Here is a 17200-nt window from a genome sequence, read left to right on the forward strand (position 1 = left end):
ATACATACGCCTTAATTTTTTTACTCTACGTAGAGCTAAGCTTAGCTTCGACTTGCTGTACTCTACTCGCGATATAATTATACGTTTTTAATTCGGATAAGGCACTGCTTAATCTATCGATCTCTACTGCTTTCAAATACTAGAAAAATTCCGACTCTCTAAATTTCTAACTCCGACTTATTAGATTCTAACTGTAATTACGATCCTGCTTCTCTTTTCTGTGCCATAACCGCTAGAGTAAAAAGACTGTCATTCTCTCTAAATATTAAATTCTCAATGCTACGTAAGAAAATTCCAGCCCATTCAAAGCAAACTCAATCTCGCGTGTAACACTGTTCGGTTCACAGACTTCTAAAGGTATCGAATATCGTAATAACTAAGAAATAAAAATCCAATTATTCTCTGCAAGTTTTTAGTTCAGTGTGATCCACCAAATAATTCCACTACACCTTCGCAATTCTCTTCCTTTCTCTCTTCTATTCTCAACGGGGGTTAATATCAAAGCAACAAAAATGGGTGGAAGTTGGTAGCCGAAAAAGCATGTCCGATGCAGGCAACGCAACCTCGCGAATTCACTGGAAAGATTAAAACCGAGGGCGGAACGAGAAGGAAGCCGAGTTCGATCAGATATATTCCGTTGGGTTCGAAAAGCGGGCCACGTAATGAATTCGTGCGCCCTTCGTCGATGGCCTGGTTTCATTGCGAACGACGCCATGCTAAATGAAGGTACGACCTTCCGCGCGAGGGTCGCGCGAGGTCGTCGAAGATTAGTCGCCGCTCCTTCTCGTGAACCTGAATTTCTCCAACTTGGGATATCCATCAGAGAGTCTTTGTCCACGATCCGCCCCTTGATCCGTGAATTAACATCTACACCCTGCTACGATCATTCAGCTGGTGAATACTCTGATCCTTCGTTGTTTCAATCTGTAGGCCAAAAGTCCATACGCGTCTTATTACTTTTACGTGATATTTCTATCTTTTTCTACGTTAATCCTCGAATGATGAAAACTGATGATATCTCACGTTTACATATTATTATTCCATCAAATCATATAAGAACGTTCTCATCGTAAATCTTGTTACCATGTTCGCCGTTGTTTGCCGATGTTAAGCCCTTCGTTTTATATTTATTTTTCTCGGTGTAAGATAGAGTGTTCAATGCTCGTGGCGATAATAATCCAGCCTTCTCCGAGGATTCGAAGGTGCATGAACTTTGAGGTACAATATGAATGCTATCGTCGCAAGAAGATTACCTACGCGACCGACTATCATAGAATATTTTTAACTTACAGTTCGCGAGCATTTGTACGATTATGTTTAATGACGCGTTCATTGTATATCTCTGAAAACATGCAGGAAGTACGTGACGAGTAATAGAAATTCCAGTACTATCGAAAAGTAACAGATTCATAATTGCTGGCGTACGATGACGTGTTTCGTAAACAATGGCCGATTACCGTTGACAGAAACTTACGTCAATTTCATGAGATTGCAAAGAGATAAGATGAAAGTATGAAATTGTGAATGACGTTAAAGATCTTCTTCCATTACTCATACTCGACTGTTAAATACTGGAATCTGTTTCTTATCGCTGCTTCTAATAATGTTTGAAGTATCGTTATTTCAACGTATCGAAAACGATCTTGAATAGTTTCTAACAAATTATTTTCCGCATAAAAATATTTCATATCGAAAGGATCACGAAGGATGAAGAAAGGAAGCCATTCGGAGACCTATTAGCCCTTTCATCGTTGCGAAACCATACACAGATTCGAATCGTTTTGCGTAGCTTGATTTATTACCCGATCCGTATATCTTCTAAGCAAAAAGTATATTGCTTTTCTTACGAGCGTGCCTCTTCTTGCATCATTTACCCTAACTATTCCAAAAACATCGATACGAGCACATGCACCAGCACACAATTAGTCCGACTAATGTCACCCTGCTTTTCTTATCGGCTACCTATAAATAGGGGTAATCCGTACCACGTGTTCATACTTGTGTTTTGCAAGTCGCAATAACGAATTAAACGACGATTCCAGGAAAATTATAATACACTTTGTATATTGAAAAATAAAGATATTTTACAAGTAAGGATATTTATGGGTAGAAATACGTTCATAGAAAAATAGCGAATATTCATGTAAATTGTATCGTTTAAAATATATTCGGTATAACGTAATACATTCAGTGTTGCGTAAATGATCGCTGACCCACGATAGTTAGCAAAAATACAATTTCCGCTGCAATCGACAGGTAAAATATACAAATTTACTTAAAAGACGACTCTTTGATCTACCAGTCTTCCTTTTCCTCTTTTTTCATGGAAAAAGTCTTCAAACGATACTCAATGTCTTCCTTGAGTTCTCGGAGATGGCGAAGTGTAACACGGTAATATACACCAAAGTAAATGTAGAAAAGATCGAAAGTATATTGAAAATTTAAACCCGTGATTACTATGTATCTTGACATATAACGTTTAGGACTCTACATAAGCTTCCGTTGAAATTCTCCATTTCTCCGTCTCGCACTACGTATCAAGCTGTTAATTAGGAAGGTAAAATCGAGGCCACGCTTCAGTCGCGTCGATATTTCAAAGGTAAAAATTTATCAACCTAAAGACGCTCCAGCTTTTTAACGTACCGTCGCATTTTCGTTAAAAACACCACTCGTACCCGCGTCCCCGAGGATTAAAATTAATTCCACGAATAAAGAGCCATCTAACGAAAAGAAGATACCCAACGAGGCTCGTAATTTCTATTAATACTCGATATCGAAAATACCAACGGAGAAATGGCAAAGAAATCGGTCGGGGAGCAATAAGAAAGCAGGCAGAAACAAGAATCCCTTTCTCTTAATTGTTGGAACGAGCAGTTGAGCTCGTTAAATCGTCGCGATCGACGTTCCAGTTTGTCCGGGTCGATCGGCTCAGGAACCGGAAAAAGGGGGGACATTTTTCTTCGAGCACCGGCCCGTTAAATAATTGTCTTCCTGAAACGATTGCAAGATAGCGATGCAACGCGGTTAAATCGAAAAGTCGATTCCCAAGCCTCGCCAACCCCCGTTTGCCAACCCCCTAGCCCTTCCCCTCCCTTTCGGATACCGTTAACGGGATCTGACAAGGCGAACGCGCTACTCGCGCATCTATAGGAAGAAGTATCGATTCTCAGCGGCGCGGCAGCAACTCGCTGACAAGGTTACAAGGTTGCACTAATTGAGGGTTTTAATTTCCTGCCCGCCCACCCGAACCCGCCGATTTATTCGGCCGGCTGCGATACACGCGAACCTTTTGTATCGTGCCACAAAATGGTAACATTGTGGCGAATATGTGTATATTATATGTGTAGGTGGTTTTATAGTTGCAGGCTATACCAAGTCCTTGATCGCGGCCCTCTCGAGCGTTCGTCGGCTAAAGTTTCGGTTGCAATGTAGAGTGAAATGTGAGAGTTCATTGGTTGCCGCGCGAAAGTGGATCTTCGGGGATTTCCGAAGACTCGCGTCGAATGTTTAACGTATTTAACGTACATACGTATTTAGTGAAGATTTGCCGAATCTTCGGGGATTTATGTTTTATACATGTAACGTTATTGGCAAACGTGTATAACGTGCTTTATAGTTGAAGGCTATATCCAGTCCGTGATTGCAACCCTTTCGAGCATTCCGAGGGTTGAAATATGAGAGCTGATTTGGTTATCGCGTAGATGTGGATTTGTTGGATTTCTGAAGATTTGTACTTCATGTTCATTGTATTTATTATCTACGAGATATATCTGCCAGATTTCACGTGCGGAATAATAATACACACATTGATTTTTATGCAACCTGATTGTGCATTCGTGCGAAAAAATTTTCTGGATTCAGTTCCATCAGCGTTGTGGGTTTCAGGGATTGAAATATGAGGATTTTCATTGGCAATCGCGTGCAGTGAAATTTCTTGAATTACCGACATTTTTGTACTGTTTTTATCGCAGCAATGCCTGTCGTCAGGTATTTTAGAATTTTTGCGTCTGGATATTTATTCGCAGAAAGCAATGTTCCGAGTATAATTTCGCCAGTAATGCGTGTTCTTTTCCAGGTATCGTTGTATTAAAAAATTGGTATTCGTACGGTTAATTGATTTTCGACGATCTAATTATATATTCGTACAGAACTTCTCTGGCTACTTATGATTTCACTAAAAATTTCCAGTTGCAAAGTTAAAAACTGAAAGTTAAAATTATACATTTTACTCGATTCTTATTCTATCGATACTGTAACATTTTTCGAACAGTCTGAAATTTCTAAATCGCCCCTGCGCTGAAAAATTAGTACTCAAGTGGTTAATTGATTTATCACAATCTGATTCTACGTTCGTGCAAGGGACACCATTTGGAATATTACAACAAATCGGGAGTAAGTCTCCGGAGGGTCGGCAGAAATCCCGAAAGACTTAATAGGCTTAACGAACTTGAACGTCTCCTGGAAAGTTGCGAAAGTCTCGAACGTGTCGAGAGACTTTAGGAATCTCCTCTCTCAGAAACTACCACGATCTCTAAGATAAAATTTATTAATTATTCGCCCCTGCGTATTATTGGAAATTCTAATTTCCCTTGGCAAACAATAAAACGGGGAATGAATCGTCGTTACTTTCGTGCAAGTTACGGCGCATCGTAACGGTTGCTGTTTCGTACGAATTTCTAGGACTTCCAGGAAGACTATTTAGTTAAAGATTCGATAATCTTCACGGCGTCGTTGCTACGTAAACCGGCGTTACGCGTGAAAGTTTCACTGCTGTGAATTACATCGAACAATACCACGAGTTCCAATGGGATAACGAGTGCCTGATTCGGGAACAATTACAACAACTATCGCCTGCTTCGCGATCGTCACGACTCCAGCTTCTCCAAAGATAATTACTGTCTCCATTAATCTAGGGGTGGATTCGTTCTAAAATTATTCTACTGAGAAAACTCGTTATAAGAAAAATAACGAGTCGTTTTATTGATGAAACTAACTCGATGATAAAAATAACTGACGATAAAAAAGACAAAAGTGTGTTGCCGTAATAAATCCAATGGCAGAAAGTTTCGCTGCTTTTGTCGTTGTAGAATAAATAAACGCGAAGGACATTTGAAACTGCTATAAAAGATACATAATAAAGAAATTTTTTCCAACTACTATATTATATCGATGAACCACACCTCACGACGCGTATTTTTCAAAATACTATACAAATAAAAATTCCTACAGTTTCATAGGAAATCCTTATACAGCCATACCCCGATTATGGAAAACGCTTATATTTATGTATTTAACATTTACAAATACTTATGTATATTTATAATATTTACACTGATGATACGATTATTCACCATAGAACGACAGTAAACTAGAAATGGTCGAAAAATCGTACCAGTTTGTATTCGAATGAGTAAAATGACTCTTAACAACACAAGACTGAAGTCGAACAGGCAGAATCACAAGAGGAAAGAGTTGAAGAAGCGCGAAACGCGTGCGAGAACAGGAGAAGAGGGCCTGTGTTTATTTGTTCTTTCGTAAAGTCAACAAAAATTTCGCCGGCCCGGCACGACCAGCGAACGAACGAACAGTGGACGACGGTCGAGCCAAATGTAGTTGGCCGACCGGCCAAAATGAGTTTGTGTCTATTATTACACTCCACCCAGCCGTGATCCATGAGCCGGCACGGGGCCCGGTTATACTTTGCTGTCTATACTTGCTATATTAACCACTATAAGCGTATAGTTTTATAGTAACGACCAATTCTCTATCTCTCTTCTTCTTCAGCAAAACATTCTTATTTTTCACAGCGTCGTTTTCAGACCTCGCTCATCGTGACGTTAATTGGTCATCTACGCACGAATAACTAACCCATTAACGCTTTCATCAGAAGAAAAATACTTCTTAGGCTGTGGAGAATTTTCCTTCTTTATCTATCAATAATGATATAAACACGTTCTTCTCGGGCTTTGAAGTTGAAGACTGGAAGAATCTGTTTAAAAATTTAGTCGATTTAAAATGCAAATTTCTAGGAAACTACGATAAATTGATGGATAACAGTGTTCTACAGCTGAGACAATACGATCCCTATAAAACGGCGAATCGAACAGCTCTCGACGCGTTATTTTAAACAGGTTGCCAAGAATACGTTCCAGCCAGAGCTTGATTTTCGTTCGTCCCTCGTATTATTCGGCGACCGTGACGCGTATCGTTCGAACAAACGGATATTAAAATTCGTATCATTATTTTATTCAAATATTTATCTACATCAATCGTGAAATATTTCAACACGAATCAAACGCTACGTCACAGGCTGGAAAGAACCAGGCACCATAGAAAACTCGTATGCTCATATTGTCCAATATTTTCAAATATCATTGACATTGTAACAAGGCACAACTGTTACGATTATATTGGTAGAGCTTGAAAACAATCTGAAAATGCATAAAGAAATTACAAGATACACATTTACTACAAATCTATATTTAGTAAAAAAAATTAGTGTACTCTACAAATAGCCATTTTGAATATCGGACAAGCGTTAATGATAGTCCTAGTGAATATTTAGGCTCATTAACGCAATGGTTAATCGACTGTTTAAATACTTTCGTGATCTCTGCTAAACATATACTCAAATATCTCGTAACTATAATGTAAATATCGCGTCAGATAACATCGTGTTAATGAAATTTTAGGAAGACTCGCTCAATACACATAATATATTCATAATAAATTTATAGGTGTTCAGATACCTTCGTCAACTATCTTATGTATATGTCGGCAAATTAAAACAAAATGGGAAGCCTTGAAATTAGGTCACAGATGTTACGATACATCCCCGATATTATTATCTCGATCCTCGAGGTACGTTTTGATCTTATCAGAAGCCACGTGGGTGGCGAACACGTGCACATCGTCAAACGTAATTAACGTACGCGAGAAATCCTCGCTCCCTGTGTTTGCACGCGTTAATCTCCTTCTTTTATCACCGACGCGTTTACACGGGAATTGTAAAGAGACTTTTAACAGTCGTGAATATCGTTATGGTTGAATTCCGATTACAGTGACTAACCTATTCCGATTCCGATCGGTGTTAACTTAATGACTAACCATTATGCGATTATCTTAGATTAGACGCGAGACGATTTATGTTTGCATTCTACTGTCATTTTTTTTATGCACTTAAGAGTATTTGATTTATGGACTGTAATTGAGAATGGAGGAAGGATAGTGTACACTGCTACTGTCGGTTTGTTATAATTCTGAAACTTCTACGAGATCTAATAAATCTTGGTATCCACTAGTACGATTTCGTCACGTGTTAGCGTATTTCTAGAAATTTATATAGATATTTATGTTTGATAGTTTCTCGGAACAGGATCTAGACAAGATAATTTTAAATTTGGAAATAGCCAGAATACGAATATAATAGCTGTTATTATTCCAGTATAAAGTAAATATGTGTACAAACTAATTTGCCAATTAATAATGTTAACGAATCAACAAGTTGCAAGTTATACATTTGCCCTGTATAATTTTACATCAAGTAGGATAACCAGATCTATTTTACTCTTAATTAAACTGTTTCCCTTGTAAATTGTAAATACCTGATGCCCCATTTAACGTTTTACTTCTCCAGTGTTCCAAATTAAAACAAAGCCGTATTTACACTCACAGATATATCCTAAACTAAAACAAAGTCAATCAAATACTACCCAAGACTACCAAAATTACCAATCGAAAATTAAAATAAAGTATCGAAAATTACCAATAGTTATTACGGTAGATCAAAGACCAACGAAATCTACCACATTCAGACTATAGCGAAAACTATTCCAAAAATTAAACACTATCTCGTCCATAGTCGTCTCCACTCTCATCATTCAGAGTAACCTAAAAGAAACCAAACTAATCAAACTACCCTCGACCAAATTACTCAGACACGCTGCAAGCAAACCTTAACCACCCTCTGAATCATCGATCGAACGAACCGTCAACAACCACGTGGTCGACTTTGTCAAGAGACGTTCAACGTCGTATCGTATCGTATCGTATCGTATCGTATCGTATCCTGCTGCCGGAGAACGATCGGCAAGTTGCTCGAGCAAACGAAAATAGCTTACGAAGGCAGGCATTATGAAGCTATGAAAATATTTATAGACCGCCACCGTTGGCAAATAATGACACAGGCGGCTATTGTCGTGGCGGAATAGTTTCGCCTTTAATAAATAACGCACAACACAAACGACCGTGTCGTACAGCGTTACGCCGAATGATGCAAATCCTAGATTAACGCGGGGGAATATTGTCGGGGCCGTGTTCCAATATTTTAACGCGATATCCCGAGATCTAAACGAATGCAGGCTCACGCGCTCGTACGAGCTCGTACGACATCACCGAAGAACCGGCTCTATATGCATCGGCCGACGTTTTGAAATCGTAGGATTATACGACGCGCGAGCCGCACCGTGATTCATTTATCACTTTCGCGATCACGAGTTCTCGATCATTGCCAGTTGCCTTCAATTGAACCCAAGCGCGAGCCTCGCAATTCTCTTTTAATCCAACGCGTAATGCTTTGCCTATCAACTTTCTGTTTTCCCACCTTTTGCTTCTCCGCTCCCTCCCCCCTCCTTTTTTTATCAATTCTTTCATTCTCTCGAATGTTCTTTTCCAGTCGTTCTATTCTTGTTATTCTTTCTAATGGCGTTTGAAATGGAGTTTGTGCAGCTATCGGAAAACAGTGAATATAGCGTTCGGTGAAAGAGGAAGATTAGGATTATTGTTTACGCTAGAACTATGGACTTTTGCGATGTACTTAGTACGTTATATACTATCTTGTTAGTTGGGATTAAAATAACGGACGAAAATAAATAAGTAGGTATATGCGTTTTTGTTTTGATAAAAATGAGCAGTGATATTGTTAAAATAGTTTTGGTACGGTTTTAGTACTCGCAAGAAGACAAGAAAGTATTATGAAATATTTGATCACAGAGAAACAGTGGTAGTTGTCAACCCTGGTCAACCCTCTTCAACCGTAGTTTCTTAGAACAACTGCAATGAATCAAAGAACAACTGTATTCACTCCTAGTCAAAAGTTTCTTTCTGTAATATTTAAAATATATCACATACAGTGATGCCGATACCATCGTACCGTAATAATCAAACTGCGAATGTTTATGCGTTTATGGGAAATCTGACGGTGGGAAACTATATAGAATACACATAACATTCAAAAATATAATATTCATTGTAAAATTTAATAGATGAGACAGATCTTATACTTCGTTTATTTAATTCTCTACACATCTGTACATATATATTATACGAAAATATAAACACCAACAGGACAATGATCCTTTGCTACGTAACATTAAATTTTTGACAAAAACTGGAAACTTCATTCAAGACGCTAACGCTACCCTTCCCATCTCGGTAAAGTAGCAAAATGAACTAAATATATGTGCCCTCCTTAGTATGCAACATTTGAAACACTTTTCCATGCAGCGAGTAATTTTCAAGCAATTTGAAGACGCCAACTTCTCGAAAGGCAAAAAATATAAATAAAAAGGTGGCTGAAAAAAGAAACCACCCCCTCGTTTCACCAAGAATTCTTTCCAATCGAATGCTCTTCTTCCACAGACTTATGAGGAAGAGGTGGAAAACACGAGTCAAAGATGAGAAAGACAAAAGGGGAAAAGGTAAACGACAACGATGAAGTCAATTTCCATAAAGAGCAATTTGTACTTCACCGTTTTCTTCGTTATTTATAGAGTTCGTCGGAGAACCGGAAGGAGACATGAAAGGAGAATCCCTGAGACGGCAGTCTCTTGTATAAGGGTAGGGGAAAAAGCGATCGAACGAAAGACAGGGAGTTGGAAAAGCGAGAAAGAAGGAGCGGCGGCAGCGTACACGTACACTCTGCATATTTAATGCAATCAGAATGCATCGGGCCAAGAATATCGCGGAGAAGGAGGATGCAATTTTTCTCGACAAAAAAGAACGACCCGGTGAACGTGATCTTTATTGTCAGAAGCTAGATTTCTTCTGAATTTATATCGTGAAAATATACGTATATATGTATATATCGGAGTCGTGCTACGAGCGTAACAATCGGAGAAAACCTTTTCTACCAGTTATTCACTGTGAAAGACGTTTCTCTTATAATTCTTCGCGATTATAAATTAAAAACGACAAGAACGACGTTCGAATCTTTTTTATTCGTTTCGTTTGATAGATTTGATTTCCAAAAATAATGTATCATTACGTTCAAAATATACAGAATCTAGCAGATGATTATTTTACATGGAAAAGTAAGTGGAAAATCTAATATAAAGTTTGTTCGTTTGAGACCTCGTTTTCGAGAAGATCGAGTTTAAGAACTTGTCAGGTACACGTGAACTTGGCTAATTCTCGAATGGATACGAATAGACAATCGATAGAAGGTTGTTCTACGTATGAAAATAAATCAAACACGTAAAATAAATCTTGTTGCTTTCGAAGCCTCGTTTCAGTTGAATTTTGACACGTTTAATTCGATACACGTATAGACGATGAATTTTTAATTTCTATCGCAACCTATATATATGCTAAAAAATATATAAATCGTTCAGGAACATTGATCAACAATTTCCTAAATTAAAACATAAAAAGATGCGATGATTTTACGGCCAGTATCTTCTCGAAGCTTTTTATTTTTTTACAATTTTTTACGTTTCTTCGCAAAAGTCATCCAACTTGTATATTTTGAACATATATATATATATATATTGTTACGTCCGGTGACTCTCTACAAAACCAGACCCCACGCCACGGGCAAGATGGCAGCCAGATGTCCACATACCCTTATTGCGTAGCCTCAATGGCCTTCAGGACCCACTATAAATCTTGGCATTTTCATAGTTATAATCCAAGTTACAGTACCACGCCAAAATAATTTACTTATAATTCTCAATGAGAATTAATTGTAAAAATTCTACCAAATGTTCCTTAGTTCCTTACATTTATTGTCTATTACGGGAAGACGCGGGCAAGTTGGTTTTTCTCACGTTCAGTATCGTCCCTTAGCAATTTTCTCTCGAGGGCGGCTAAGACCCATCCTAGTCCACCAACCTTCTTATTATCCGACCAGAAGCAATGTATATTGCCCTCACTTCCCTAGCCAAAATTGTCATCAACAAATACGATGGCCCCGTATGCTAGACACACCCATTCCTACCTTTCCTCTGCCACAGCATCGTCACGGAACTTCACTGATTCTCCAACCTTTCCAACAGACATCTCCTGACCGTGTTTCCATCCTTAGATCAGTCACCTACTTAACTTATACATACGCACCAGCATAACTAGCTTCTATATAAAGTTGTTGGAAATATATAATATTATAACCTGTTATAGTCAGTGTTGTACTCATCGAACCACCCCTATTATCCTAACAGAAATAAGGGGATCGATCAGTTCGTGGCGTCGATTATCTAATCGTAACGGGAATTTACGACTCCCGTTGACGTGCTTCCTCGCGATCGCGTCTCTCCGCGATTAAACATATATTTTAACAAATGAAGAAATATCCTACACATGAAATGAAATTTAAGAGAGACAAATTGATGTTATTTGAAGATAAGGAAGATGTACAAGTGATTTACTTTCTGCTTGACAGGGGAAAGGAGACGCTGTTTAAATCGTAGCGCGAACGAAATGATTATCTCGCAGTCGAGCTCGCATAATGTCGTTAGCGAGAGCCCTGGCTGTGCTGTAAGTTCTTCGATTTCATTACAAACTGCTGGGATACAGCCGCCCCAAAACGCTCGAAAGACAATGCGCTCGTCAGCCAACGTCCACTGCGATACTTGAAAGGCTTGAGCGGCGTCTGTCGTGCTTGAATAAAATGTAATTACCGGCGTGTTCCTTTCCTTTGATATATATTTGATAAGGGAACGGAGAAAGGTCTAATTACACTAGTTAACTTCGAATTATTTTCACTTTGCAATTATTAAAAAGAAATATACACGAAGATTGAAGTAAGAAAGTTAAGCAACTACCCCATCGATATCTAAATTTTTGTTTCTTAACCATTGAATTAAGAACACAGTTTACTCCCTGGCAACTACCCTCGAAACTCCAACCATCCAAAATCACGTTTTCACGCTTAATAACCTAAATACGAACCTAACACCGGACTCTTAACTTTCGAAAAAGAAATTCCTCAAAATTACAATTAATTACAATTTAAAGATAAATTACAACTGCATCCTCCAAATCAAATTATCCCTCATTGTTAATCGCAAACCTTTAATTTTCCAAAGAGAAAAATCCTTTAGTAGGCCAACGATCAAATCAGCATTTCAGGCTAACCACGAACCCTCATTTTCCCTTTAAAATCTTAAAACTCTCAACAGCCACACGAGACTCTCACGCGTGATTGTGCTTGGGTTTGGTGGAAAGATTATCGAACAAAATACTACAAACGTCCGTGTGCGGGAAAGCAACCACGCCAAGCCCCGCTTTCGATAATCGACGCGTCACGCCCATAATTAGGCTGGGTAATTCGGCGAACGGGGCAATTATCGAGGCAATCGTCGGAGGGCACGCGTCGAGAACCAGGTTTTCCGTGGCGTGTGTTCCGCAGGCGTATAAATTTCTCCGGTGAAGAAATATCGTTCCAGGGGCGGTGATAGTGGTCGACCGGCTGGAGACGCAATTAGAGTGGAAAAATATTAGCTCGGTAACGGGAGAGCCGTGTAACGCGATGCCTTTTAAATTCGGTAATTGTCCAATGGGGAGAAAGTGGTTGCGCCGACGTAATTGACGTTGTGGCGCTCGGACACTCGCGCGCACACGCCTCAAACCACTGTCAGCTCTGTCGTCAGCTTCGAAAATACTAATCCCAATACTCTTTCGCCGTGAGTTTTCTTCTTCTTCTTTGTTTTCCGTGTTTTCCACCGTGTGCTTCCGTTTTCCCTTCTCTTTTTGTTCGCTTTGATCCGTGTTTACTTTCAGGAATAAAGGATGCTCTTTGAGGTGATTTGGATACAAGGAATACAGAAGAAGAAGAGAAGAAGTCACAGTTGTCAGTTTTTACGAGAGAACAGTTTTTAAATTCAGTAGAATGTCGATCAATGGCAAAACAAAATTTTACAAAATTTTATAAAAATTGAATAAAAGTTTTTCGTTTCATCTTTACATCCTCTGTGAAATTTTAAGAATACCTTTTGTCATTATACTAAAACACTGAAAATAGTTAGGTAGTGGTTCTTAATAAATTTTTACAAAACTTGATCAATCTATCAGCTATTTTTGGAAAGTATCACTGATCCTTCTAACAGGTTCTTTTCACTTTTAACCATCTTTTATTAATGCTATTTTTTTAGACATAAAGCGACACTGAAGTAAAGAGGTCAGCGAAAATGTACTTATCAAGTTTTCCTCCTGTGCTTTTTCTTACGTTAAATCGATTAGAAATGAAAATTGGTTTTAAAAAAGTTTAGGTAAATGTTTAATTTAATGTAGGATCGCGTTGCGCAATTTTGGTCGCGTGTTCTGCGTGGTGTAGGAAATGAAATGCACGAGGTGGACGATGTAAAGAATTAATTAAAGATGATTATTAAGTCAATTTGCGAGGTCATGCATATTTTTAGCTACATATAAGAGAGTAACAAAGAGCATGAAATTTAACTTGGATATACCTGAACTTTTATACGACGCTTTTGACGATTCTTGCGACCTACATACGTTTTACAAAGTAAGAATATATTCAAGAACACCTATATACTAAGTTGGTATAATAATTAGATTATAATTAAATTATAATTAAAATACCATACATTATAATCCAATATAGATATTACGATCTTGTGATTTTCTTAAGCGGAACAATAGTATTATCTAGCAGCACACAAATCACTAGAGAATCCTCTGTGTTCTGCTTTGTGGATCACGCGGTATTGCCAAGGGCCTGGGCAAAAGTCCCATTTCTCTTCAACAGCAAATAAATATAAACATATGCAGCTTGTTATTTTGCATTACCAGCCTGTCACCGCTCACTTAAAATGCCTCGAAATTATACTTGATATCCACTGAAGCTGAATGATTGCCTTCATCAGCATTTCAAGAAAATTTGAAGAATTACAATTATACTACACCGACTAAATACAAGAAATTTTCAAATTCAACGAGCAATCAGAAATAATAAATTATCATCGACGACGATCTTTAGAATTTCTAATGTTCTTTTGAATTGAACACTGACACAAATGGAGAATACTTTTTTATATAAGTTGATGATATTGCAATTGGTAATTATTAAGTACAAAGGTGAAAGATAAATGTGGCAAGTAGGAATAAAACAAAAGAGCAAACAGAAGATGGTTTGTGTTTCAAGCTGTCTTAACAGATGCGTCAGTTGTGGCAACACAATTTCCACACCGACTGGCACACACGCGGCTCAATAAGCAACTGAGAGGTAGAAGTCAACGTATAACTTAACCCTGAACAAACCTCGAGTCGTAACGTTTCTATCATTCTATGCAGACGTATTCGAGGTGGCTTGAAAACAAGATAAATATCAACGAGAAATCGATGTTTTCAGGCTATCACCTGTTGTTTCGATCAAACTAATGTCAACATAGTAATATGTATCTTCATCTAAATCGTCCAAATAGTTTCAACTTAAATATAGGATAGTAACATCAATTTCCTCGAAACCTGTAAATATCGTTCTCTGGTCTGAACTGCTAATAACTCAACTCTGTGTTCGATACGATGTAAAATTATTAAATAAAAAGAAAATACGAAGTAAAATGTTAAATCGGAATATCAGATATAAATTGTCTGAGTATTTTCGAATTAAATATGGATGAGAATAGCGAGATAGAATGTTAGATATAAATATAGAAAATATTAAGATTCAAAATAAATTCAATAACACCGTAAGTAGATAACGCGACATTTTTCGATACGTATATTATATCAAATATCAAGTTACATATGAAATGAAAATCGCAGTAGCTATTATGTCTCGTATTATTCCTACAATTGTTTATCATCTTTCCATTGAGTTTCATATTCCTCTCTTGTAAAAGGCTTCATATCCCGGCGAATTCCAATTTTTCAAACTGAAACCCAAGAGAAGTCGCATTATTTAGAAAACAATGTAACAGTGTGTCAATTTTCAATTTTTAGAATTCTTTTTCATAGTCGTCGCGTTAAAAAATAAACAGACTTTGATATTCTACATTGATGGAAGGAAAATTACAAACGAAATGTTACTTTAAACAGGTTAAACAGTGCGAGAAGATGAAAGAAACGAATGACGGTCAAATGCATGGCAAGCATTCTGCGCAATCGTGGATGAATTACGCGGGATGAATTATCAAGAGGCCGGTTAAAAATCGTTAATCGTCGACGAGGCTTGGATATCCTCCAAATTACGATATTCCCGTCACGACAATGAGTTATATTCGGTGGTTGATAGTTCGCGGCCGTACGCGTGACCGCGGCGACGTCTATTTTTGCTCCATTTCATCTTAGGCGGGCCGCTTGTCAATTCAACGCGTGTACAGTGAAATCGATACGTTAAATAAACCTTTTACAAAGTCACTGTGCCTCGGCCGATCGAATTGTATGAGTCACTGATGGATTGTTAGAGATTGGATTAATTGTCATTGGCAATTTGGTCACGAAACACGAATAGAAACGATCCGAGTATAACGATAAGGGATAAGGTATTGCGTTCAGAATGTGGAATAACAAATATTAATTATTGTGAACTGAATTTTAGATTTCGATCGCTTCGATCAGATGGGACTGATACAGTTTGGATTAATTTAGGTTAGTTAATTTTAGAATATTTAATTTCAATTTATATTCTATATTTCATACAGTCGATTTAATCGATATTCTTCATAAGGGAAAACATAATACTAGTTAAGAGGGATTATTTAAAAATTAACTTCGACGTATTGATTTATGATCGACAAAAGTAATTGAGAATTAATTATCAAGTTTATCAAAGATCTAAATTAAAAGAGGTACAATGTACAAGAAGTACGTGCACAAGTCTCGGTGAATTTTATTTCTACAAAGTCGCGTGATATTATCCGAAATATGCGTAAATGAAGCTCCTGAAAATTTCCGCGATTTAAATAATAAATGATAACTAAGTAAATATTAAAATTTCTTGAAAGTTGGTAAAATTGGAAGATTTGAATGGACAAAGAAACAAAGAAATATTAAGCAAAAAACAGATGATTTAAATTCGCGGTTGGCCCTTAGTGGGTTAATAACACTGACGAAGTCCTAGAGATATTGAAAGGACCTATACAAATTCATTGTTGCCGCGGCGGACAAAAGACGAGCGAAAAGACTGGACGAAAAGAACAATCGGTGCTGCGTTTGAAACGGGAACGAGAATAGCAAACGAGAATGGCGAAAAAAGGAGTTGGGGGATTCGGAGGCGGAAAGAAAAACACGCGGAGGGCGCCACGCAATAAAGGTCGATGACCCTAAAGTGCCACCTGTACGTCCTGAACCAGTTCCCCTTTTCGGCAGCAATGTGGGTCAGCACGCTTCCTCGGCTAAAAAGGGCATGCTTGTATTGGCGAACCACCGACGGTGGTTCGACGCGTGCTCGGACCGAAGAATGGAGACGAAACATGCTCAACAGCGGCCATTGTGCGTGAGCAGTACGCGTTATTGTTAAACAAGGATGAGAAAGCATAAATTCACCGATTAATACGAGTTGATCGACCGAAAACAATCAACACGCTAAAAAGAACCATATTATTAATAATAATTACTTAATCATTTCTTTAAAAAAAATACTCAATTTCATTATGAATATAGGTCGTTGCAGAGATCTCCTTAATGAGAACGTATCGACGAGTTTCGCAGCGCAACGTTTGACCGCATTTTTTATGTTTACTCGTTACCAACCGCCGAGATGTTAATTATTCTGCGGAAGAAAAACGAGGTCACCGAAAATGCACCGATCTAACGTCAGAACGTGACGAAAAAATGTGAACGACCGAAAATACGTTTCACATACGTTGTATATACGTGTTCGCGCAGGGGAGAGAATGGACGATATCGGATTCGCTTTTGACGTCCTTGCAAAAACCGCGCTGACGCCAATGGTCGCTTCCCTAGCCACGAAACGCGTATTTACATCGGATACGCATTAGCGCACGTACACGCGAGCCGGTCA

At 38.2% G+C, this 17200-nt stretch overlaps 1 protein-coding gene across 8 annotated transcripts in view; it reads right to left on the minus strand.

Annotated features, from left to right (window-relative positions):
* Positions 1-17200, minus strand: part of LOC122567226 (serine/threonine-protein phosphatase 2B catalytic subunit 2-like) — a 232276-nt gene that overhangs the window by 213283 nt on the left and 1793 nt on the right. The gene's annotated exons all lie outside the window — the stretch shown is intronic.

Source organism: Bombus pyrosoma, linkage group LG4 (genome assembly GCF_014825855.1).
Source record: "Bombus pyrosoma isolate SC7728 linkage group LG4, ASM1482585v1, whole genome shotgun sequence".
NCBI classification, from domain to species: Eukaryota; Metazoa; Arthropoda; class Insecta; order Hymenoptera; family Apidae; genus Bombus; species Bombus pyrosoma.